Source organism: Protopterus annectens, chromosome 3.part1 (assembly GCF_019279795.1).
Source record: "Protopterus annectens isolate FY-2018-M chromosome 3.part1, PAN1.0, whole genome shotgun sequence".
Taxonomy (NCBI): Eukaryota; Metazoa; Chordata; order Ceratodontiformes; family Protopteridae; genus Protopterus; species Protopterus annectens.
The window spans coordinates 1,893,668,875-1,893,696,534 of NC_056732.1; the positions used below are offsets into that span (position 1 = coordinate 1,893,668,875).

Genomic DNA, 27,660 nt, shown 5'->3' on the forward strand with positions numbered 1-27,660 from the left:
AAAAGGGACAACATTCTGTGACAGGACTGCTGTAACAAGACTGCTATAACAAGACTGTAACAGGGCTGCTGTAACAGGGATGCTGTAACTGGACTGTAACAGGGCTGCTGTAATAGGGATGCTGTAAAAGGACTGTAACAGAGACTGCTATGGCTGGGACTGCTGTAACAGGACTGCTGGAACAGGACTGTGGCTGGGACTGGTGTTCTAACAGGACTGTAACAGGGCTGCTGTAAGAGGACTGTAACAGGGCTGCTGTAACAGGACTGTTCTAACAGGGCTGCTGTAACAGGACTGTTCTAACAGGACTGTAACAGGGCTGCTGTAAGAGGACTGTAACAGGGCTGCTGTAACAGGACTGCTCTAACAGGACTGCAACAGGGCTGCTGTAACAGGACTGTAACAGGGCTGCTGTAAAAGGACTGCTGTAACAGGACTGTAACAGGGCTGCTGGAACAGGACTGTAACAGGACTGGTGTAACAGGGATACTGTAACAGGACTGTAACAGGGCTGCTGTAACAGGACTGCTGTAACAAGACTGCTATAACAAGACTGTAACAGGGCTGCTATAACAGGGATGCTGTAACTGGACTGTAACAGGGCTGCTGTAATAGGGATGCTGTAAAAGGACTGTAACAGGGCTGCTGTAACAGGACTGTTCTAACAGGACTGTAACAGGGCTGCTGTAACAGGACTGTAACAGGGCTGCTGTAACAGGACTGCTGTAACAGGACTGTAACAGGGCTGCTGTAACAGGACTGTAACAGGACTGCTGTAACAGGACTGCTGTAACAGGACTGTAACAGGGCTGCTGTAACAGGACTGTTCTAACAGGACTGTAACAGGGCTGCTGTAAGAGGACTGTAACAGGGCTACTGTAACAGGACTGCTCTAACAGGACTGTAACAGGGCTGCTGTAAGTGGACTGTAACAGGACTGCTGTAACAGGACTGTAACAGGGCTGCTGTAACAGCACTGTTCTAACAGGACTGTAACAGGGCTGCTGTAAGTGGACTGTAACAGGGCTGCTGTAACAGGACTGCTGTAACAGGACTGTAACAGGGCTGCTGTAACAGGACTGTAACAGGACTGCTGTAACAGGACTGTAACAGGGCTGCTGTAACAGGACTGTTCTAACAGGACTGTAACAGGGCTGCTGTAAGTGGACTGTAACAGGGCTGCTGTAACAGGACTGTAACAGGGCTGCTGTAACAGGACTGTAACAGGGCTGCTGTAACAGGACTGTAACAGGGCTGCTGTAACAGGACTGCTGTAACAGGACTGTAACAGGGCTGCTGTAACAGGACTGTAACAGGACTGCTGTAACAGGACTGCTTCTAGTTTCCCTTTGATTGACCACCATTTTTTGTTTCTCTCAGGGCTTGTTTTATGATGTTCACAGCAGTTAGTCCACTTGAGTCAAAGAAAATACAAAAACTACAGGCTTTTTTAAAGGAAAGCTTATGATACTTCATTTAGTGACACATCCTCCCCCATCCACTTCCTGGGGTATCAAACCTGTCACTAAAGTGAATTAGCCTTCTTGGATCATGTGTGTGTAACATCAACTACTGGAAAGGAAGGGGCATGAAAGCAATTATGTTATTTCCTACCGCCTGCAGTGGGAAGACATGTCTTTTCATCTGAAATGTTGTAGAAGTAAAATGTTTTTACTGGTTGCAAAAGTATTTTACTTTTATAATTGCTGTCATGTTCTTTTTCCCATTACAATGCAGCACTGTCCTGAAATTCTGCATCAAAATATGGCCATCATTCTCTTCCTCAGTTTGTGTTATTATGGGCCTTTTTCATATTCTGGTAATTCTTTTCTGTCATTGTTCTGCCAATTTCTAATGTAACAAACATAGCAATGGAACAACCCCTATAACAGACTGAAAAGGCCATTTATAATGAAAGCACCCCAATTAGCAGTTACACAAGTGAAGAGCAATCCTGTGGATATCATGTAATGTATCCACTGCATCTGTTTCCATCAGCAGTAAATCAAGACAACCATGTTACAAAAATAAATACATAATTATATTGGTTTGCAAACTGAAAGCATGAACCACTTAAGTAGGTAAGTAAATAAATAAACAGCATACTATGAAACAACTATTTCACTTCTCATCATAGTGAAGTGATACAGTTACCAAAAAAAATCACAGAGGGAGAAAATGATGTTAGTTGTTCTTGCAGTTCTGGTAACCCTCCCTCCAAACTAGTGAAACCTGAAGCTTCGGACTGAAAGCTGCCTGAAGGTAAGCAGTAGGATCACATGACTTACCTGCTTATCAAACCAATGAAGGAACTGGAAATTCATGGCACGTCACCTTGCACCTGCTAGCATTTATGTGTGGGCAGTACCCGAAAGGAAAAACTACAGATTTCCCTGCATCTAATGTGTGTCTGCAGGTGGAGGCAGAGTTCTGTGTAAAAGCACACAGTAAGCTATTAAAAAAATGGAAGGTTTTCCTTCCTTTGATTCCAATGAAAGGAAATTAAAGTTTTATAAAGAACAGGCTGGTTACTGATTTATTATAAAGAACAGGCTGGTTACTGATTTATTATAAAGAACAGGCTGATTACTGATAATTAGACGACATTAGAACAATACTGGTAGGATAAAATAAACCTTGGCAATCAGTTAAACTAGCACAAGAAGCTGTAGTAATTGGTAATTTTGGACCATTTCTAGCTCGTTTGAAGTTCCCTGGTTAAAATCTGCCTCTGGCATTTTTTTGAAGCCATATTGCTCAGACACAGCTCCACATGGTCCTGTTGAGTCTTCCTGGCTACAGAGAACTGAAAAAAAGCGACTGCTTTCCTGATTAAGTATCCTGCTGTTTTTTTATATTTGTTTTACCTTCTACTGCTTACCTAGAGCAAGCTTTAACTGTTTTCATAGTTATTTACTGTATTTTTTATTATCTGCACTTAAAAGTACATTTTAGTAGAAATTAGTCTAATTCAAGTCGAAAAGTGTTTGTTTGCTGTTTAATTGTTTGACTGCCCACTAAAGTGTGCTAGCCTGTACTACTGACTTATTGCCTTTTCTGCATTTAGCGCGGAGTTGCCACTAGAGCACCATCGGGCAGCGGTTAAACAAGGTTAAACTATTTCTGGCTCCGTAAAGTCTGCTCTTCATTTTTTCCCTTAGAACTGCTCTACTTGTAATCTAAACAGTCTATTCTCTATCTGTAAAGCTCAGCACTTGTTCCTAAAGCATTTTTTAGTCAGGTAAAGCACTTCTATATTATACAAAGTACTTCACTAGCTTAAAACCCCCTTGAGTACCCACTTCCCTATAGGTCCATTCTGACTCAGTTACACAGCAAACTTTTTCATTTCTTCTAGCATGTCAAAGGGTCAGTTGCTAGCGTCCTGTCCTGCTCAGCTGGTGAATCTGGGAATCTTGAGGCAATGTTACAATTGCCTCATGTACACAGACAACCCTCTCCTCCTCCCACAAAACACAAATACATGCGAGAGATGCAACTATATAGCCAAACTGGAGGCTGAGCTCTCTCAACTCAGGACTGGCAAAACCAGACAGGAGGAGAAGGTAACCACACACCATAAACCCAGTCTCACATAGAACTATCACAACTACAAATCAAACACATAAACACACAAAGACATACTTGGAGGCACTGATCAAAAATCTACCAAAACAGCAGAGGCCTACAAAACAGACACCCAAACAACTGCCACCTCATGACATAACACAAGCAACACATAGATCACAAAGTCAGTGTGCAAATCAGTCACAGCCCTTAAGGCCAAACACAATGCCAGACACACTTGTCATAGGTGACTCTATAGTCAGACACACTGACGTCCCACTCACCAGACTGAACAAGGAGAGCGTCACAGTAAGCTGCCTGTCGGGCGCTATAATCCACCACATAACACAAGCACTCAGGTCACTCCACAGCAAGTACAAGTATGACTCAGTCATTCTCCATGCTGGTGTGAATGACCTGAGACGTACCTCCCTGGACTACATGAAAAGAGACATAAAAGAGCTCTCAGATTATGTAGCCCAGGCTGGTATGACCCTGACCCTGAGCAGTATCCTACCTTCACCAAGAATGATGCCACAATGCAGAGACAAAATGATCAGTTTTAATAATTGGCTTAATTTCTGGTGTCATTCTAAGGGGATCCAATGTCTGTCTGCCTAGAATGACATGCTTGACAAGCTACGCTGCTTCGCAAGGGATGGCTTGCACCTGTCACCACTGGGTTTCCGGATATTGGCAAAGGCTCTTGCCACCCCCATAGTGCCTTTTTTAGACAAGGCTCAAATTCTAAACCCACCGCCCTAGAAAACAATAATGGAAAAAAACTAAGAGTAATGCTGCTCAATGCCAGAAGTCTAAATCTCAAGATGCACCCCCTCGAAGCCCTCCTTAGTATGGAGAACATCGATGTCTGTGCTGTGACTGAAACCTGGTTCAAGGCTCCTGAGAGCACCCCAGCACTATCAGGTTTTACCTCATATCATGCGTTCCGGCCCCAAAACCCGGACTGTACCACAAAAGGAGGGGGTGTATCCATATTCATCAAGGATACCCACACCTCCAGGCTGGTGGCAACTCACGAAGCATCAGAGACCATTCAGGTGCAATTGACCATAGGCAAAACTGCTTTACAGTTTGTAGCATGTTACAGGCCACCCTCTCAAACTCAGGAACCCCACACAGCCTTCCTGAAGACACTGGAGAGTATAAATGTCTCTCCAAACGCCATCATATTGGGTGACTTCAACTACCCAAACATAGACTGGGAACATTACTCAAGCCCCAATACCCTAGCCCAAAGGTTCCTGGAGTTCATAAACTCAAATGCTATGGAACAACTTGTCACCATTCCCACAAGAGGTGAAAATATACTAGACCTGATCATCACAAACATGGGGACAAAATGCTCCACACCGAAGTATATCCTCATTGGTGAGATCAGACCAAAAACTAATCTCACTGGAGATCCACATCCGCCCCACCCCCAACAAAAAGACCACAGTGAAGAACTTCTCAAAAGCAAACTTCACACTTCTTAAGACTGGTGTGGTATCCTTCAAGGCCCTGAGCCATTGGAAACCACAACCCACGCTGCTGAATCCTTACAAATGCTTTCTACAAGCACCTCCAGGATTGCATGGATCAAGCAATCCCAAATAAAATCAAGACCCTTTCCACCAAAGGCAAGTGCCCGATCTGGTGGACCCCAGCCATAAACAAACTTTACAACAGGAGGAGAAAGCTACTACAAGATAGAGCAAAATCCTAAAAGGGAAGACATCTCTGATCAATACTAGTAAAAAACTACTATCACTCATAAAATCATCCAAGGCCAACTTTGAGAGAAAAATCGCCAAGGACTCAAAAGACAATCATAAGGCCTTCTTTAGCTATGTTAGAAATCTGGGTGGAAACTCCCAGATATGCTCAGAATTAGTCCAAAATGATACAAAAATCACTGAACCCACAGACATTGCAAACATACTGGCAGACAGGTTCAGTGAAAATTTCTCCTCTCTCCCCCCAAAAGGAGAAATATCTATCCCAGCACAGTGTAGCCTCCCAATCATCTCAAATGCCCAGGTGAAAGCTGTTCTCTCTAAAGCTAAAAACACAGCATCAATGGGACAGGATGGTGTCCTCGGCTGTGTGCTACACGAACTCAGTGAGGAACTAAACCCACACATAAGGCTGCTGTTTAATCTTAGCCTTACCACAGGATATGTACCCAAAGAGTGACGTACGGCAACTGTGGTCCCACTCCACAAAGGCGGTGCTTCTACGGACCCTGGTAATTACCGCCCCATAAGCTTAACAAGCCTGGTCTGCAAAGCTATGGAGAGGATCATAATGGAACTCATAAATAAAGACATAGGGGACCTACAGACATTGGATCCTACCTAATTCGGCTTTGTCAAGGGCAGATCATGCCTCTTGAACTTGGTCAACATTTTTGAAACAGTCACCAAGGCCATTGATGAGGCTAAGGCAGTTCACACAGCCTACCTTGACCTTGGAAAAGCATTCGACACAATACCCCACTCGGGTATCATATAAAAGCTCACCAGCTTAAATGTAAACCCATATGTCACAAGATGGGTTGCAAACTGGCTCAAGGACAGAACCCACAGGGTTAGAGTTGCTGGTGCCATGTCAGACTCCAAGCTGGTCACAAGCGGTGTCCCACAGGGCTCAGTCCTGGGCCCCCTCTTGTTCGGCATCTACTTTTCAGAAGTGCAGGCAAACATAGGAGGATTGTGGCTGACAAAGTTTGCAGATGACTGCAAACTGGGTGCCATAGTTGAAAATCCATCAGACACAGATATCCTTCAGAGAGGTCTCATAGAAATGGATAACTGGTGCCAGAGCCATGGCCTTAAGGTAAACGCCAAAAATTGTATAGTCATACCCTTTGGTAAAAACAAGGTAACCCCAAGTTACCACATAGGTGGCAATCCATTAAGCACAGAAGAGGTTATCAGGGACCTGGGGACCCAAGTTGACAGTAACCTTTCTTTTGACACTCACATTGCCAAAGTGGTTAGGAGGACCTTCTACATTGCCCACCTGATTATGAAGGGATTCACATCCAGATCAAGGGAGGTCCTTGTTCCCCTGTACTCTTCACTTATCAGACCAATGATTGAGTACAATGCCCCATTCGGAATGTATCTTACCCGACACCTGCAGCAATTGGAAAGACCCCAAAAGTTCCTCATCAAAAGGATAAAGGGGCTCAAAAATATGCCATATGCTGCCCGACTGAAGAAACTCCAGCTCTATTCAGTCGCATACCGTCTGCTCAGAGGTGACCTGTGCCTGACATACAAGGCCATGTCCAACCCGGAATTAATGGACATGCTCCACCTCAAAAACTCCAAATCCACCAGAGCCACAAGAGCAAGAGACTTAAACCTCAACACGGAGGACATGCTGGAGGGACAGATTCATCATCCAGAGACTCCCTATGCTGTGGAACAGAATCCCGGTCCATGTGAGACAGAGCACCTCGCTGGCTCTGTTCAAGAGGAATCTTGACCAGTGGATGGGAGATCGTAGGTTTACTCCGGGGATCATCTCTGTATCACTGCTGGACAGAGGCACGGCAAACTAATGGGTATAGTATTCTTCAACCTAAGGGGTGGTGAAAGCCACACAACTCTGGCTAGGCTTATAAATGCCGTAGCCTAGTATGAACCTATGAACCTATGAACTACAGAAAGTGGACTTTTCCTTTAAATGTGTTAAATGGTTTACTGTAAAAGACAAAGATGGAGACATTTATATCACTTGTACACAAAACCTTCCATAATATACATTTTCTTTCTCTTGGCCCTGTGATGACTATTAAAACCATTCCATCTCTACTGTGCTCCCCTGCTACAGCCATTCATTTTTAGTTCTTGGTCCATTTACTGCCTTATGCTGTTTTCAGGGAAAAACTTCTAAAACACTTACAGAAAAGGACCGTCTGCACTGTTTTCTTTTTTCCTTTTTTTTTATTTTTTGCAAACCGTCCACAGTTTCATCTAAAACATCTAGTAAACACACTATACTATGACAATTGTTAATCTAGTGTTGAATGTGATGTATATATTTCTTTGTGATTACTCTATGAATCTTTTGTTACATTACTCTTCAATTAGCTGCATTATCCAATTAACATTGTGGTAGCTACGTATGTCTCTTTTCTTTCATCTGTGTATCATGTATGTAGTTTGTTTGCCTGAACAGAAATTGTATGTTACTTGAATCTTTCTGATATTCACTGGGAATATACAGTTTTACATTTTGTGGCTTTATCTAGGGTCTACATTATGAAAAATGTATTATATACACATATAAAACAGATCTATATTTTTTAATTGTATTACTAAGCAGTCCCATTTCCGTAACTATGGTAGTATCACTGAAAAGTTTTATCCATAACTCAACAGTAATATTACCTTTTCAGATGAACTTATATTAGGATACTGGCAGTAAATTCTGAAATGGGAGCCAAGATTTCTCTTTTGAAAATCTGGTTCAGTACTGTTCCCAGTTTCCTGTCTTAGACCAGTATTTAATCTGGTAAATATTTAGCATTAACTCCTCTTAGTTTCTTTTTATTTTATTTTATTTTATTTATTTTTAGTCATGTGATAGCCATACTTTGCAGTTAACCTCATGAATGTTACAGCTCACAACTCATAGATGCAGAAAAAATAATATTTTTATTTCCTGACTCTACAAAGTTGATAGTATACAGTTACTGCAGATCTCTTGATTGGCAAAGGATTTCATTGGTATATTGAACACGTCATGAGGCAGGGTCTTAAAATAAATATTATGAAATAATTAAGTATGGAAGTGTACATTTGGGGAAGGGGGAATCAGAAAGTACAGTTGTGTAAAATCTTATCATAACGGTATATGTTATTGCCTTCACTGCTGCAGTATTCATTACAAGTGAGATTCCCTGCCGTGAAGCCCTCCGACCAGCCATTTTACCAAAGTCTACCATTGCTTTAAGGTACGCTGAACATCAGCTGCACACTCCTTGCACAGTGAAGGGCATAAAAGTGATGTTCAGGTGTACCATCCTCAGAACGGATTACCCCAGTAGGAACAGCAGTCCAAGGATAACCAAGGAGAACCTCCACATCCAGGAAGGAAAAGGGATCAGGGGGATGGAGGGAGGGAGGGAGTGAATACTGCAGTGGTGAAGGCAAGGACATCTACCATTATAGTAATATTTTACACAACTGTACTATGTCCTTACATTCACTGCTGCAGTATTATTTACAAATGGGAGAATGCCAAAGCTCAAGAGGAAACTTGGGAGGAGGAAGCAGCAGAGCGTCCAAGAAACCATGAAGAATGGCAGTAGCAAAACCAGCCCTAGCCCTGGAGATACCATCCGACTGGTAATGTTTGGTAAAGGTACGCACAGAAGTAAGGTAGCAGGGCAGCAGCAAAACCAGCCCTAGCCCTGGAGATATCATCCAGCTGGTAATGTTTGTTAAAGGTACGCACAGAAGTAAGGTAGCAGGGCAGCAGCAACACCAGCTCTGGAGATACCATCCAACTGGTAATGTTTGGTAAAGGTACGCACAGAAGTAAGGTAGCAGGGCAGCAGCAACACCAGCTCTGGAGATACCATCCAACTGGTAATGTTTGGTAAAGGTACACACAGAAGTAAGGTAGCAGGGCAGCAGCAACACCAGCCCTGGAGATACCATCCAACTGGTAATGTTTGGTAAAGGTACGCACAGAAGTAAGGTAGCAGGGCAGCAGCAACACCAGCTCTGGAGATACCATCCAACTGGTAATGTTTGGTAAAGGTACGCACAGAAGTAAGGTAGCAGGGCAGCAGCAACACCAGCTCTGGAGATACCATCCAACTGGTAATGTTTGGTAAAGGTACGCACAGAAGTAAGGTAGCAGGGCAGCAGCAACACCAGCTCTGGAGATACCATCCAACTGGTAATGTTTGGTAAAGAAATGCGACAGAAGTAAGGTAGCAGGGCAGCAGCAACACCAGCTCTGGAGATACCATCCAACTGGTAATGTTTGGTAAAGGTACGCACAGAAGTAAGGTAGCAGGGCAGCAGCAACACCAGCTCTGGAGATACCATCCAACTGGTAATGTTTGGTAAAGGTACGCACAGAAGTAAGGTAGCAGGGCAGCAGCAACACCAGCTCTGGAGATACCATCCAACTGGTAATGTTTGGTAAAGGAATGCACAGAAGTCCAGGTAGCAGGGCAGCAGCAAACCCAGCTCTGGAGATACCATCCAACTGGCAATGTTTGGTAAAGGTACACACAGGAGTAAGGTAGCAGGGCAGCAGCAACACCAGCTCTGGAGATACCATCCGACTGGTAATGTTTGGTAAAGGTATGCACAGAAGTAAGGTAGCAGGGCAGCAGCAACACCAGCTCTGGAGATACCATCCAGCTGGTAATGTTTGGTAAAGGTACGCACAGAAGTAAGGTAGCAGGGCAGCAGCAACACCAGCTCTGGAGATACCATCCAACTGCTAATGTTTGGTAAAGGTACGCACAGAAGTAAGGTAGCACGGCAGCAGCAAAACCAGCCCTAGCCCTGGAGATACCATCCAGCTGGTAATGTTTGGTAAAGGTACACACAGAAGTAAGGTAGCAGGGCAGCAGCAACACCAGCTCTGGAGATACCATCCAACTGGTAATGTTTGGTAAAGGTACGCACAGAAGTAAGGTAGCAGGGCAGCAGCAACACCAGCTCTGGAGATACCATCCAACTGCTAATGTTTGGTAAAGGTACGCACAGAAGTAAGGTAGCAGGGCAGCAGCAACACCAGCTCTGGAGATGCCATCCAACTGGTAATGTTTGGTAAAGGTACACACAGAAGTAAGGTAGCAGGGCAGCAGCAACACCAGCTCTGGAGATACCATCCAACTGGTAATGTTTGGTAAAGGTACGCACAGAAGTAAGGTAGCAGGGCAGCAGCAACACCAGCTCTGGAGATACCATGCAACTGGTAATGTTTGGTAAAGGTACGCACAGAAGTAAGGTAGCAGGGCAGCAGCAACACCAGCTCTGGAGATACCATCCAACTGGTAATGTTTGGTAAAGGTACGCACAGAAGTAAGGTAGCAGGGCAGCAGCAACACCAGCTCTGGAGATACCATCCAACTGGTAATGTTTGGTAAAGGTACGCACAGAAGTAAGGTAGCAGGGCAGCAGCAACACCAGCTCTGGAGATACCATCCAACTGGTAATGTTTGGTAAAGGTACACACAGAAGTAAGGTAGCAGGGCAGCAGCAACACCAGCTCTGGAGATACCATCCAACTGGTAATGTTTGGTAAAGGCACGCACAGAAGTAAGGTAGCAGGGCAGCAGCAACACCAGCTCTGGAGATACCATCCAACTGGTAATGTTTGGTAAAGGCACGCACAGAAGTAAGGTAGCAGGGCAGCAGCAACACCAGCTCTGGAGATACCATCCAACTGGTAATGTTTGGTAAAGGTACGCACAGAAGTAAGGTAGCAGGGCAGCAGCAACACCAGCTCTGGAGATACCATCCAACTAGTAATGTTTGGTAAAGGTACGCACAGAAGTAAGGTAGCAGGGCAGCAGCAACACCAGCTCTGGAGATGCCATCCAACTGCTAATGTTTGGTAAAGGTACGCACAGAAGTAAGGTAGCAGGGCAGCAGCAACACCAGCTCTGGAGATACCATCCAACTGGTAATGTTTGTAAAGGTACGCACAGAAGTAAGGTAGCAGGGCAGCAGCAACACCAGCTCTGGAGATACCATCCAACTGGTAATGTTTGGTAAAGGTACGCACAGAAGTAAGGTAGCAGGGCAGCAGCAACACCAGCTCTGGAGATACCATCCAACTGGTAATGTTTGGTAAAGGAATGCACAGAAGTAAGGTAGCAGGGCAGCAGCAAACCCAGCTCTGGAGATACCATCCAACTGGCAATGTTTGGTAAAGGTACGCACAGAAGTAAGGTAGCAGGGCAGCAGCAACAGCAGCCCTGGAGATACCATCCAACTGGTAATGTTTGGTAAAGGTACACACAGGAGTAAGGTAGCAGGGCAGCAGCAACACCAACTCTGGAGATACCATCCGACTGGTAATGTTTGGTAAAGGTACGCACAGAAGTAAGGTAGCAGGGCAGCAGCAAAACCAGCTCTGACTCTGCAGATACCATCCAACTGGGAATGTTTGGTAAAGGTACGCACAGAAGTAAGGTAGCAGGGCAGCAGCAACACCAGCTCTGGAGATGCCATCCAACTGGTAATGTTTGGTAAAGGTACGCACAGAAGTAAGGTAGCAGGGCAGCAGCAACACCAGCTCTGGAGATACCATCCAACTGGGAATGTTTGGTAAAGGTACGCACAGAAGTAAGGTAGCAGGGCAGCAGCAACACCAGCTCTGGAGATACCATCCAACTGGGAATGTTTGGTAAAGGTACGCACAGAAGTAAGGTAGCAGGGCAGCAGCAACACCAGCCCTGGAGATACCATGCAACTGGTAATGTTTGGTAAAGGTACACACAGGAGTAAGGTAGCAGGGCAGCAGCAACACCAGCTCTGGAGATACCATCCAACTGGGAATGTTTGGTAAAGGTACGCACAGAAGTAAGGTAGCAGGGCAGCAGCAACACCAGCTCTGGAGATACCATCCAACTGCTAATGTTTGGAAAAGGTACGCACAGAAGTAAGGTAGCAGGGCAGCAGCAACACCAGCTCTGGAGATACCATCCAACTGGTAATGTTTGGTAAAGGTACGCACAGAAGTAAGGTAGCAGGGCAGCAGCAACACCAGCTCTGGAGATACCATCCAACTGGTCATGTTTGGTAAAGGTACGCACAGAAGTAAGGTAGCAGGGCAGCAGCAACACCAGCCCTGGAGATACCATCCAACTGGTAATGTTTGGTAAAGGTACGCACAGAAGTAAGGTAGCAGGGCAGCAGCAACACCAGCTCTGGAGATACCATCCAACTGGTAATGTTTGGTAAAGGTACGCACAGAAGTAAGGTAGCAGGGCAGCAGCAACACCAGCTCTGGAGATACCATCCAACTGGTAATGTTTGGTAAAGGTATGCACAGAAGTAAGGTAACAGGACAGAAGCAACACCAGCTCGGGAGATACCATCCAACTGGTAATGTTTGGTAAAGGAATGCACAGAAGTAAGGTAGCAGGGCAGCAGCAGCACCAGCTCTGGAGATACCATCCGACTGGTAATGTTTGGTAAAGGCGCACAGAAGTAAGGTAGCAGGGCAGCAGCAACACCAGCTCTGGAGATACCATCCAACTGGTAATGTTTGGTAAAGGTACGCACAGAAGTAAGGTAGCAGGGCAGCAGCAACACCAGCTCTGGAGATACCATCCGACTGGTAATGTTTGGTAAAGGCGCACAGAAGTAAGGTAGCAGGGCAGCAGCAACACCAGCTCTGGTGATACCATCCGACTGGTAATGTTTGGTAAAGGTACGCACAGAAGTAAGGTAGCAGGGCAGCAGCAACACCAGCTCTGGAGATACCATCCAACTGGTAATGTTTGGTAAAGGTACGCACAGAAGTAAGGTAGCAGGGCAGCAGCAACACCAGCTCTGGAGATACCATCCAACTGCTAATGTTTGGTAAAGGTACGCACAGAAGTAAGGTAGCACGGCAGCAGCAAAACCAGCCCTAGCCCTGGAGATACCATCCAGCAGGTAATGTTTGGTAAAGGTACGCACAGAAGTAAGGTAGCAGGGCAGCAGCAACACCAGCTCTGGAGATACCATCCAACTGGTAATGTTTGGTAAAGGTACGCACAGAAGTAAGGTAGCAGGGCAGCAGCAACACCAGCTCTGGAGATACCATCCAACTGGGAATGTTTGGTAAAGGTACGCACAGAAGTAAGGTAGCAGGGCAGCAGCAACACCAGCTCTGGAGATACCATCCAACTGTAATGTTTGGTAAAGGTACGCACAGAAGTAAGGTAGCAGGGCAGCAGCAACACCAGCTCTGGAGATACCATCCAACTGGTAATGTTTGGTAAAGGAATGCACAGAAGTAAGGTAGCAGGGCAGCAGCAACACCAGCTCTGGAGATACCATCCAACTGGTAATGTTTGGTAAAGGTACGCACAGGAGTAAGGTAGCAGGGCAGCAGCAACACCAGCTCTGGAGATACCATCCGACTGGTAATGTTTGGTAAAGGTACGCACAGAAGTAAGGTAGCAGGGCAGCAGCAACACCAGCTCTGGAGATACCATCCAACTGGTAATGTTTGATAAAGGAATGCACAGAAGTAAGGTAGCAGGGCAGCAGCAACACCAGCTCTGGAGATACCATCCAACTGGTAATGTTTGGTAAAGGTACGCACAGGAGTAAGGTAGCAGGGCAGCAGCAACACCAGCTCTGGAGATACCATCCGACTGGTAATGTTTGGTAAAGGTACGCACAGAAGTAAGGTAGCAGGGCAGCAGCAAAACCAGCCCTAGCCCTGGAGATACCATCCAACTGGTAATGTTTGTAAAGGTACACACAGGAGTAAGGTAGCAGGGCAGCAGCAACACCAGCTCTGGAGATACCATCCGACTGGTAATGTTTGGTAAAGGTACGCACAGAAGTAAGGTAGCAGGGCAGCAGCAACACCAGCTCTGGAGATACCATCCAACTGCTAATGTTTGGAAAAGGTACGCACAGAAGTAAGGTAGCAGGGCAGCAGCAACACCAGCTCTGGAGATACCATCCAACTGCTAATGTTTGGTAAAGGTACGCACAGAAGTAAGGTAGCAGGGCAGCAGCAAAACCAGCCCTAGCCCTGGAGATACCATCCAACTGGTAATGTTTGGTTAAGGTATGACAGAAGTCCAGGTAGCAGCTTCAAGAATAGAATTAGCATCTAAGCCTCTGAAAAAAGCACCAGAAGAAGCCACAGCTCTAGTTAAATGAGCCTTAACAGAAGAAGGAAGGCTCTCACCATAAAAATTATAACAAAAGGATAATAGCCTTTGAAATCCAAGTGGAAATAGTTTGCTTGGAAACAGCCAAACCTAAAGACCAAGGATGAAAGGAAACAAATAACTGGTCAGATTTTCTGATAGCTTTAGTTTTATCTAAATAAAATCTGAGCCGTCTATACACATCTAAGGTATGTAGCACCCACTAACTGTCAGATTGCAAAAAGGGGAAAACAGTAGGCAAATTAATAGACTGATTAAGCAACAACTCATTAACCAACTTGGGCATGAAAGGATTAGTACGCAAGGACACCCTGTCCTCATGAAATATTAAAAAAGGTGGACAAACCATAAGGGCTTGCAACTCAAACACCCGTCTGGCAGAAGTAAGAGCTAGCAAAAGTACCATCTTCCAAGAACAATGTTGCAAGGAATCTGAAATAGCAGGCTCAAAGGGAGCCTGAATCAATTCTTCTAGAATGAAATTGGGATCCCAGGGAGGAGGAACAGGATTCCTGGGAGGTCTAATATTAAGTACACCTTTAAGAAATTGCTTAGCCTCAAATCTAGAAGGTAATGGGGGAGTCAAAGGCAGACAAGCAAAAAGAGCTGATAAGTGGGCCTTAATAGAAGAATAGGCCAAACTAGCATGCAGCAACTAACATAAATAAGACAAAACCAAAGGAACATCCACATAAAGTGGGTCCAGGTCACGAAAATGACACCAAACAGAAAATCTCTTCCATTTAGACAAGTAGGATTTCCTAGCAGTAGGTTTCCTGGTCTCCTGCAGGATCTGCAGCACATTTTCAGAAAAAAGGTGTCCATAAGGGATCAAAACCCTATCACCCACAGTGTCAGTTGAAGTGTGAACAGGTGGGGCTGGATGAGAGACCCCTTGTATTGTGTGAGGAGATCCACAGTGTGAGATAACTTGTGATGATTGCCCTTGGCTAGATGCAGAAGTAGAGGGGACCAGTGCTGTCATGGGCAAAAGCGGGTCACCAACAAAATTTTGGGAGCATCCTACTGAATCTGAACAGGCCTGTTGGAATGAGAGGAAGGGGAGGGAATGCATAAAGAAACATCCCTTTCCAAGAAAATGAGAGGGCGTCCACCTTCTATACCAGAGAACCTGAGACTCTGGCATAAAACAGAGGAAGTTGTTTGTCAGAGGGGAGGCAAAGAGATGTACTTGAGGAGTACGCCCACTGGTGAACAATGTCCAGAAACACATCCATGTGAAGCATCCATTCATGGGATTGAGTGAAGGACCTGCTCAGAATGTCTGCCACAGCATTCTGATCTGATGGAACATAAATCACCTAAAAAGTCACTTGATATTGGATAGCCAGATCCCATGCCAGAAGTGCCAGCTGGCAAAGACAGTAAACTCTTGTACCCCCCTGTTTGCTGATGTACCACATGAATGGTGGAAGTCATGAACCCCAGAGCTCTCAGAAACTCCCTGGCTAAAATGGAGGCCAAGGGAGGAAGAGTTTGAAAGAAGGAAATGAGAGTTAATATCTTTGGAGGAGGCAGGGATGCCGGCACTGGCACTATTTGAATCCTGCAACCCAGAAAAACATGATCTTGAGAAGGAGTCAGGGAAGACTTTTTGAAGTTTATTGTGAACCCCAGGTTTTGAAGAAGAGATATGGTAAAAATGAAGATTTTGCAAAAAGACCTCTGAAGAAGATGCCTGAATCAGCAGGTCACCCAAATAAGGAAAGATTTGGATCCCTTGAAGCCTGCAAAAGGCAATCACAGGAGTGAGGCATTTGGCAAACACTCTTGGGAAAGTAGAAAGGCCAAAGGGGCAAAGCATGGAACTGAAAATACCAGGAAGCAACAGAGGAATGCAAAAATCTCATGAAAGGAGAATGGATCGGAATATGAAGATAAGCATTCTTGAGGTCCAGAGACACCAGAAAGGCCTGAGGGAGAAAGAGACGAAAAAGGGACTGAAGGGACAACATCCAAAAGGAAGGCACCTTCAGAAAAGTGTTTAGATGAGAGGTGTAGAATATGCTGCCAACTACCTCCTTTTCTGGGCACTAGAAACATTCTGGAATAAACCCTTTCCTCTTTGGGACACAGGCACCTCTTTAGTAGTACCCTGAGAGAAGAGGTCTTGAAGAACTTCTGGGGAAAAAAGGAAGTTGTTCCCAAGGAAGTTAGGAATGCCCATAAAAGTTGGGTGGGAAATCCAAACCATGAAGTAACCCTGTCGAATGATTGATAGAACCTAAGAATCATGGGTGAGTTGGAGCCAAACAGGAAGAGAAAGAGAAAGGTGAAGAGAAAGAGGAATATGGCTGGGAATGGGTGGATAGTCAGACAGCATCTGGTTTGTCAGGAAAGGAAGGTTAAGAATCCCTGCAGTCTGAGTGGCCTTAGCAGGAGGAGTCTGTTTACTACCCTTTTACCTTTAGGAGGAGGGTGAGCTTGCCTACGAACAAAGGCTGGCTTAGAAGGGTAGTTCCACTGAAATCTAGGCACAGGAGAAACAAAGACATGTTTAAGCTCCTGTAAATCCTTCTCCTTGTCCTGAAAAGACTTAAACAAACCAGCAGCTGCTTCACCAAACAAAAGCTTATTATCCAGAGGAACATCTTAGCCTTAATATCATCTGGCAAAGGTTGAAGCCTAAGCCAAGAATACCTCCTCAGAACCGAACCAAAAGCAGCAGCCCTAGAAGAGGCACCTGCTGCATTATAACTACATTTGATAGAATGACAATCTACCTGAAAGGAAGTCTCAAGCAAGGAAAGAGCAGAAGATTCAGAAAGAATCTGACAAGTCTGAGAAAGAAGATCCAAGACATACCTAGAGATATGGATCTGATAATTAATAGTTCTAAAAGCCGAAGTGTAGAACTTCTTACCCAGCCTATCCATGGTTCTACTGTCCTTGTTAGAAGGCAGTAACTTGGATGAAGGAAGCAGTTGAAATGGCTTATCAGAGGCTACAGACATCACAGAGGGGGTCAGCAGCAGGACATTTAGACAAAAAGGAACAATACTCAGGCATCCCATAAAACCTATCAAATTTCTTGGGAGCAGGAGGTAGAGAATCTGGTGTTTTGGACATATTGAAAAAAACATCTAATAAAGCAGCCAGGACATAAGGAATGACCTCAGGTTTAGGAGAATTCATCTGCAGTAGCTCATAGTACCTCTTATAGATATCTGAAACCTGGGCACAATCCCAATTAAAATATTCCATCATCCTAGAGATTGTGTCCCCAAAGGAAATTTGCTCAGGAGTATCTAGAGAATGAGAATCCTCCTGCTCAGACCCATAGTATAAAGGAGAAGGAATCTGGGTCCTCCTGCTCAGACCCGTAGTCTAAAGGAGAAGGAATCTGGGTCCTCCTGCTCATACCCGTAGTCTAAAGGAGAAGGAATCTGGGTCCTCCTGCTCAGACCCGTAGTCTAAAGGAGAAGGAATCTGGGTCCTCCTGCTCAGACCCGTAGTCTAAAGGAGAAGGAGTCTGGGTCCTCCTGCTCAGACCCGTAGTCTAAAGGAGAAGGAATCTGGGTCCTCCTGCTCAGACCCATAGTCTAAAGGAGAAGGAATCTGGGCCCTCCTGCTCAGACCCGTAGTCTAAAGGAGAAGGAATCTGGGTCCTCCTGCTCAGACCCGTAGTCTAAAGGAGAAGGAATCTGGGTCCTCCTGCTCAGACCCGTAGTCTAAAGGAGAAGGAATCTGGGTCCTCCTGCTCAGACCCGTAGTCTAAAGGAGAAGGAATCTGGGTCCTCCTGCTCAAACCCGTAGTCTAAAGGAGAAGGAATCTGGGTCTTCCTGCTCAGACCCATAGTCTAAAGGAGAAGGAATCTGGGTCCTCCTGCTCAGACCCGTAGTCTAAAGGAGAAGGAATCTGGGTCCTCCTGCTCAGACCCGTAGTCTAAAGGAGAAGGAATCTGGGTCCTCCTGCTCAGACCCATAGTCTAAAGGAGAAGGAATCTGGGTCCTCCTGCTCAGACCCGTAGTCTAAAGGAGAAGGAATCTGGGTCCTCCTGCTCAGACTCGTAGTCTAAGGAGAAGGAATCTGGGTCCTCCTGCTCAGACCCGTAGTCTAAAGGAGAAGGAATCTGGGTCCTCCTGCTCAGACCCGTAGTCTAAAGGAGAAGGAATCTGGGTCCTCCTGCTCAGACCCGTAGTCTAAAGGAGAAGGAATCTGGGTCCTCCTGCTCAGACCCGTAGTCTAAAGGAGAAGGAATCTGGGTAGAATAAGCAAGGGAGTGATCATCAGAACCCACTTCAGAAGAATTCAATTTCCTTGGCCTTTTAGGGGAAGAAGAGGACCAAGGAGGAGCAGGAACTGAAACCTCCTGAGGAGGCCTCAATACCAGCAAGGCATCAAATAACCCCTTAGTAAAGGCCTGTCACTCTGTGGATCCCTAGGAGTAGCAGAAACAGGGTGCATATTATTAAATCGAAGCTTTAGGTAATCAGATACCTAAAACCCAACACCTTACAGCGAAAGCTGTAAATATCAAACAGCCACTTCCACAAATTCTTTCATAGGGAAAGAATTGGCTTGACCAGAGGAAAAAACATTCAAACCCTAATCAAGTGGGGGGGCTTCACAACCCACACCCTCCCAACTAAATATACCAACTCTGAGATCACTCTACAGTGGAGAAAAGGGCAGATTCCCGGTAATGGCCAACTGAATTTTTTCCCCATGAAATAATTTGCGGAAGTGGCCATTGGATATTTACAGTTTTTGCTGTTTAAGTCTCGATCTTTAGGTGCTCAATTACCTAAAGTTTCAATCACATAATATAGACTCCAGAAACATGATTAGTTTTCTGTTTCTTTCTTAAGGGGACATCTGTCCTCAAAACCCAAAAAGGCCCAGACTCAAGTTGGCATACCACAACAGTAGTATGAACCTCTTCCCTAAAGAGAAACTGCAGAACCCTTCTAGACCCCTCTGAAACAGTCAATGGTGGTTCCCTCTGAATGCCTGAAATGGATACCTGCAAAGCTTCACCAGACATGCTGCCCATCAGATCCTCACTGGCCTCCAACCCAGATGCGGTAGAAGAATCTGACCAAACAACTGGGTGAGCCTCTGGGTTCATAACAACCTCAGGAGAAAGTCCTGGCAGAGGCTGGACAATGGAAAATTCTGGCCTTACCTTATGCACCTTCTTTTTCCCTGACAGCTGACCCTTGGGGCAGGAAGTTCCATCCATAGTATCTCCAGCAAGAAAAATGATAAAAAAAAAATGGACAAAGGTAACAAACCAACAGTTAAAGCAGCATTCAGACTGGTGGCAAAGAAGTTCTGAGGATGGTAACCTGAACATCACCTTTATGCCCTTCCCTATGCAAGGAGTGTGTAGGTGACATTCAGCATACCTTAAAGCAATGGTAGACTTTGGTAAACTAGCCAGTCAGAGGGCTTCATGGCAAGGAATCCTATTTGTAAGGAATACTGCAGCACTGAATGTAATAACATTAAGATGTCTGATCTAGTCTGCCATTACTTATTATGTAAAGAATACTGCAGCGGTGAATGTAAGGACATCACGATGTCTCATCTAGTCTGTCATTACTTATTATGTAAGGAATACTGCAGCAGTGAATGTAAGGACATCACGATGTCTCATCTTGTCTGTCATTACTTATTAGGTCAGGAATACTGCAGCAGTGAATGTAAGGACATCACAATGTCTCATCTAGTCTGCCATTACTTATTAGGTAAGGAATACTGCAGCTGTGAATGTAAGGACATCACGATGTATCATCTAGTCTGCCATTACTTATTATGTAAGGAATACTGCAGCTGTGAATGTAAGGACATCACGATGTCTCATCTAGTCTGCCATTACTTATTATGTAAGGAATACTGCAGCTGTGAATGTAAGGACATCAAGATGTCTCATCTAGTCTGCCATTACTTATTATGTAAGGAATACTGCAGCGGTGAATGTAAGGACATCAAGATGTTTCATCTAGTCTGCCATTACTTATTATGTAAGGAATACTGCAGCGGTGAATGTAGGGACATCAAAATGTCTCATCTAGTCTGCCATTACTTATTATGTAAGGAACACTGCAGCTGTGAATGTAAGGACATCAAGATGTCTCATCTAGTCTGCCATTACTTATTATGTAAGGAACACTGCAGCTGTGAATGTAATGACATCAAGATGTCTCATCTAGTCTGCCATTACTTATTATGTAAGGAATACTGCAGCTCTGAATGTAGGGACATCACGATGTCTCATCTAGTCTGCCATTACTTATTATGTAAGGAACACTGCAGCTGTGAATGTAATGACATCAAGATGTCTCATCTAGTCTGCCATTACTTATTATGTAAGGAATACTGCAGCTGTGAATGTAGGGACATCACGATGTCTCATCTAGTCTGCCATTACTTATTATGTAAGGAACACTGCAGCTGTGAATGTAATGACATCAAGATGTCTCATCTAGTCTGCCATTACTTATTATGTAAGGAATACTGCAGCGGTGAATGTAATAACATCAAGATGTCTCATCTAGTCTGCCATTGCTTATTATGTAAGGAATACTGCAGTGGTGAATGTAAGGACATCACGATGTCTCATCTAGTCTGCCATTACTTATTATGTAAGGAACACTGCAGCTGTGAATGTAATGACATCACAATGTCTCATCTAGTCTGTCATTACTTATTAGGTAAGGAATACTGCAGCGGTGAATGTAAGGACATCACGATGTCTCATCTAGTCTGCCATTACTTATTATGTAAGGAACACTGCAGCAGTGAATGTAAGGACATCACGATGTCTCATCTAGTCTGCCATTACTTATTAGGTAAGGAATACTGCAGCGGTGAATGTAAGGACATCAAGATGTCTCATCTAGTCTGCCATTACTTATTAGGTAAGGAATACTGCAGCAGTGATGTAAGGACATCACAATGTCTCATCTAGTCTGCCATTACTTATTATGTAAAGAATACTGCAGCTGTGAATGTAAGGACATCACGATGTCTCATCTAGTCTGCCATTACTTATTATGTAAGGAATACTGCAGCGGTGAATGTAAGGACATCACGATGTCTCATCTAGTCTGCCATTACTTATTATGTAAGGAATACTGCAGCGGTGAATGTAAGGACATCACGATGTATCATCTAGTCTGCCATTACTTATTATGTAAGGAATACTGCAGCGGTGAATGTAAGGACATCACAGTGTCTCATCTAGTCTGCCATTACTTATTATGTAAGGAACACTGCAGCTGTGAATGTAATGACATCAAGATGTCTCATCTAGTCTGCCATTACTTATTATGTAAGGAATACTGCAGTGGTGATGTAAGGACATCACGATGTCTCATCTAGTCTGCCATTACTTATTATGTAAGGAATACTGCAGCTGTGAATGTAGGGACATCACGATGTCTCATCTAGTCTGCCATTACTTATTAGGTAAGATGCAAGCCCTGACTGTCTTCAGATTATCACACCCTGATCATCTTTACAATGATGGATTTATGCTTGTCCCACAGTATGACTGAATCCATTTACAAGTTTTGAAACATTTTACCTCTGAAGGAAGTCTGTTCCAATCATTTAGTACCTTTCTGCTCTTTTTGTGAATTAATGCTTCCTTGTACCTTCCATTAGACTTCAACTCTGGTGGCCTCAATTTCTGCTCTCTTAGTGTAATACTCAACTCTTTCCCAAACACAGTATGCATCTAAGCTCTGTTGTGTCTCTTTTTGCATACAAGTTTCTATCATGTCTCCCTTTTTGCACCTTGCTTAAAGTTTGCATGTATTAAGGTCAACTGATATATCTTTATGTGACTTGTCAAACAGAACATACACAATTTTTGCTACATACTCCTAACTGTTTCTATTCTATTCAGGTTGCTGTCTTAACAGCATCACTAGAACTATGCAAATGAATCAACATGCAGTCCCTCCTTTTATATTGATGGTACTTGTTTCCTATATTTGACATTTTGCTATTTTATAATATTACTGTCATTCCTTAAGGTCACCCAGTATGTCTACTCAAAGTCCTTTTTTGATTTTGTTGATACAGCCAACTCACAGCAGTTGTCAACTCCTTTCTTGGGTTTCATTTCGCAGATTAATTAATTTAATTAACATGATTTAAAACAGTCTACCAGACATGCTGAGGCATCATTTAGGGTGAGGCATGAGGCTTTTTCAAGTGAGGCTCAAGCAAGTCTGAAAATGTGGTAACCAATTTAAATGTCAGGACCCAACAGATACTGAATGGCTGAAAGATCAGACTTACATATATTAAGCCCCAGATATAATCCCAAACAATTTCCCTTTTCTCTGAGGTATGGCGATTTTGGAGTTGGTCTATATAAGTCTGAGGGGTTGTTCCCACATTAGGGGGTGCAGTGAGAACTTGCCCCTTGTAAAAAAAAGTTTAAAAAAAGATAGTTTTTTTTTTTTAAGATTTGATCTTCTGCCGTAGTTTCCTTTTTTGGCTTGTTGACACTCAACATTTCAAGTGCCAACAACTCAAAGTGGAGCCCTGAAATATTCTATATTTAAAATAGTTTAGTATTATTTTATAGGCTTAGACTAGCTACAGATAGAAAACAGACAAGAAATATGTGTATTTGACTGAAAATTAATTATATAAGAATAATGTAGTAAGAGAAATCTCAGTTATTTCAAATCTGCATGCATTATGAGGTGATATTTTTATGGGATTGTGAAGGCTGCCAGCCCAGCTAGCTGGAATTTTGTAAGTAATTCTATGTCATTTGTGAATACTAATATGATTTGTATGCTTGCCTTACAAATGTAAGAACACTATATGTTATGTGTGTATTAAACTACTGGTACAGAAGTGTGTGTTCAACTGTATATGCGCTGAACTTCAAGAATGCAACCACAGTGCACCCTGCTGGAGAAGAGCAGAAATGTATATGGACTATATGCCTATGCAAATGTATGTTTTCATGGTAGAAGTTGGAGCATACAGAGTTAACCTGTAAAACTCTAAGAAAATAAGTTGAAAAGTAGAGTTTTATGCTGTGCTATAAAGTTAGTTAATACAGGAAAGAGACAGGATGTCTAGAGATAGAGGGTTTTCCATTGTCTGGAAACATAAATATTTACAGGTTTCAAATGTAAAGGTGTTTGGCTGTTTTACGACTTCCAGTTCCAGGCAAACTTCCTTTAAAATAAGTATTTTTGAGATAGAGGTGACAAAGAATGATGTTATCTGAGATAACACAGCATAAATGCTTGATAGTAACTTAAGAACTATCTTAGAGAGTGAGTCTGTGCAGTTCGTATTTGTCTATGGACCTAAAAACATTCACCCAGCACTTTTTCCTGCATGTTGCTCTGTAAGACTTAGATTATGGTGATGTCTCTTAGAGATAGTTAGGAACTTAGTAAGATTAGTTTAGATGTTTTCTGTATTTATGTGAGACTGTCCTGCAGTGTTGTTTTAAAGTATTTCCTGTGATTCTGTAATCTGTTGTCACTGTGTTGACTTATTGAGCATTGTCTTGTTCTTGTATTATTTATTATTAAATATATTTAAACTTTTTAGAGATATTTTAGCTTTTGCAGTACCTGCATATGTATTTAGTGACAATGTACAGGCCACTCTTAAATAGCCTTGCTGTTGGTAACACTAATCATTTGGATAATAATAACATTACACAGTAGAATCGGTCACCCTTTTGTAAGGGACTTATAGTAGCTGATAAGTAAGTGTAGCTTGCAGCAGTGATTTCTACCTTATATTCAGGGCAGAAGGGGGCATAGCTAGGGAACATGTACCAGCATTCCCCAGGAGTGTCTGTGCACTTGTATATAAATCAAATCTCAAAGTGTGTGTGTGTGTGTGTGTGTGTGTGTGTGTGTGTGTGTGTGTGTGTGTGTGTGTGTGTGTGTGTGTGTGTGTGTTTCAGCTACTTGGGAATGGACATAAAGCACTGGTTGGACAGAGAGGATACTGAAGGTTTTGGCTTGACCACTCAGCTGAGATGTGAACCCTATAGCTGTGTCAGTGTGGAGTCTTATTAGGGATCTGGAGAGAGAGGGAGAAACCATCCCCAGACTGACTGTGATCTATGTGTGGTCTTAAGGAAAATTATACTTTACTGTGTGTGTACTTGTCATCCTCACAATATGCACATCACTCACTGGTGTTAGTGGTGAGGATTGAGGCTCCTTGATTACTGGACCAGAGCAGGGGCATCACAGGGATCCCAAATTATTATTGCTTTTATATCTAAGGGATGTTTAAAGAGTTTATTTTGCTTTGAAGGAAGCTTACAGTGATAATGTCTGAAAATGTATGCTCTCTCAGTAATGACAAGTTTATTTATTTATTATTTATTTCCAGTTTGATGACCGGGGAAGTCCACTGGGCCAAGCAGAGCCCATTTTCAGTGGAGGCCTAGGGAGAAAAGCTCCAACAGTAGTTAACAGAATATAACAGAGTGCAGTATGGAATATACAGTATACAAAAGCATAAATATACAATTTAAAATGGTATACATACATATGCATGAACGTCCGACGTCCGAATGCAAACATGCCGCAAGCAGAACCTCAGTATTGCGGAATGTCAAAGCTGCAGATGTCGAACCCGGGATTACTGAACACCGGCTAGGCTACTATACCCCCCTCTCTACCCATGGTAGCACTTGTTGCGGCAGTTGTGTGATCGGGTGTTTCGAATTGACGCTGCGTGTGACATTATGAGCATTCACGCTTACAAGATTTGACATTTAGGTTCAGAATTCCGATGGATTGACCCTTGGTAAACCATTTAAAATACAAATACAAAATCAGGAAGTAGACATTTTAAAACAAAATGTTAAAATATAGATAAAGTTAAAAGTATTATGGAGAATATAATTAAAAGTACAAGTTATAAAGTGTTTATACAGGTTTAGTGTTTCTTCTAACAATAAGGTTAGTGATCAGAGGGGATAGTAAATGTGATTGAAGGGAGGTTTGAAAGAGACAACAATGTAATTTAGATGGGAAGGGAGCAAGAACAGTCCCAGTCTGAGGTAAGGTAAAAATGGAGGAGAGATCTGAAATTAGGGTGCTTGTGAGTACAACAGAGGGAGGGGGAAGAGAATTCCATAGTTTAGCGAAGGAGTGTGATAGAAGTAATTGGCCAGAAGAGCATAAGGGTTTATAGATTTTAAGGAGGTTTTGGTTTTCACATCTAAGAGTATGATTGAGGAGGTTAGGGATTAAGGTAGATGAAAGAGAGGAGTAGATGGAGGGTTGGAATATGAGTTTGTGAGAAGTGGTGAGTTTTATGAATTTCAGGTAATAAGGAAGCTCAACCCAGTTTAGGGAGTGGAGGCAATGGCAGTGATGGGTGGAGTATTTGGACCCTGTAACAAATTTACAGACTTTGTTATAGCAGCTTCCAGTTTGTTTTTAGGCTAAGCTAGAGATGAGTAAGTAGAGGGGCACCACACATAAGAGAGGGGAGCAGGTAGGAGGAGGCTAGAGTATGTTTGGTAGAAGCGGTTAGACAGTGATTTTGTCTATACAGTAGAGCTAGTTTTGGCGGGGGTATATTATTTTGGATATGGATATCAAATTTTAAATATTCATCAATAGTGACTCCAAGTAGATTGATGTACAATTTCGATTAAAGTGTTATTGTGGCTTTTTATTTTAAAGGAACTTTTGTCTATGGTAAAATTTCTCAAATGCGAGAATATCAAGTTTTTTGTTTTGTTAGCATTGAGAGTGAGATGGTTGTTTATCATCCAGGTTTCAGTATTGGAGAAGGCTGTTTGGGTTTTTTGAAGGAGTTCAGCAGGAGAGTTTGCTGTACAGATGATTGTTGAATCATCAGCATACTGGGTCAGTGTAGCATTATCTATGGATTTGTGAAAGTTATTAATGAAAGCTTTGAAAAGTAAGGGGCCGAGAATAGAGCCTTGGGGGATGCCAGAGGGACTGCTGAGAAAGGATGAATTGGCATTTTTCCATTTAACAGTTTGTTGTCTGTTGGAGAGATAGGTTGTAAACCAGGCTATGAAAGAAGGAAAGAAATTGAGGGAGGAAAGTTGAGATAAGAGTAAAGGATGTGAGACAGTGTCAAAGACTTTGGAGAGATTCAAGTAAAGAGTGGATACAATTTTCCCAGAGTCACTCGCACGATTAATAGCATCAAGGAAGGACAGAAGAGCAGTGCTAGTGCTGTGGCCAGGCCTGAAACCATGTTGTGTTGGGGTAAGACGATGATTGTGTGTTAGGTATGGCAAGAGTTGGTGATGAATGCACTTTTCGAGGATTTTAGAATGAGGTGAGAGAATAGCTATAGGAGAGAACTTAGTAGTGTCTGTGTTATTGTCGCTTTGTGGAGAGGGGTGACAAGAGCTTTCTAGCAGAGTGAGGGGACATGGGCTTCTTGGATGGACCTGTTTAAGAATGGAAATGGGGAGGGCAATGCTGTCTGCAGCCATCTTAAGGAAGGGGGGAGGCAGACTATCAGGAGAGCAGGAGCAATGCTTTAGTTTAAGGAGGAGTTTGGGGGTTTGGGGATAGGTTTAAGACTGAAAGGTGGAGTGTTAGAGTGAAAAACAGTGGATGGGGGACTATGAGAGGGAGAGAAGATGGGAAAGTCATCAGTTATTTTGGCTATGCAGTCAGCAAAAAAGGTGTTGAAATTAGATGCAATTTCATGGTCTGGGGAGTTTGGGTTAGGGCATGGATTGTCTTATCTACCAGGGTTTAGAAGGGAGGAAATGCAATTTCAGAACTTGTTTGGGTTAGAATTATGTTCTGATTGGAGTTTGGAGTAACAAGTCTTGCGGTCTTTAGTTATTAGTTTCTTCACGGAGTTTCATAGTTGTTTGAATTGGATTAGAGTTTGTTAACTTATTTTTTGGTATTGCTTCCATTTGTCTCTGAGGTGCACTAGTTTTCTAGTTTCTTTAGATAGTCAGGGAATGGTTTTAGGCTTTTCTTCTTTTTGTTCTGAGAGGGGCTAGGCTGTTTAGTAAGTCTAGGAAGGTTTATTGTTGTTGAAGTAATTAGTCCCACTGTACAGAGGCAGAGTATTTAAGGAGGCCTAATCTTTTTCACACAGTTGGAAATCATCTGTGGATTGAAGGTGATGAGATTACGAGTTTGAATATATTGATGATGTAATTTCTTGCCTTTATATATTACATACAGTTACTGAAAAGATTAACACACTTTTA

General features: G+C 43.4%; 1 protein-coding gene across 1 annotated transcript in view; it reads left to right on the forward strand.

Moving 5' to 3' along the window:
- Window positions 1-27,660, forward strand: part of LOC122797949 (zinc-binding protein A33-like) — a 172,768-nt gene that overhangs the window by 114,793 nt on the left and 30,315 nt on the right. The window lies entirely within an intron of this gene.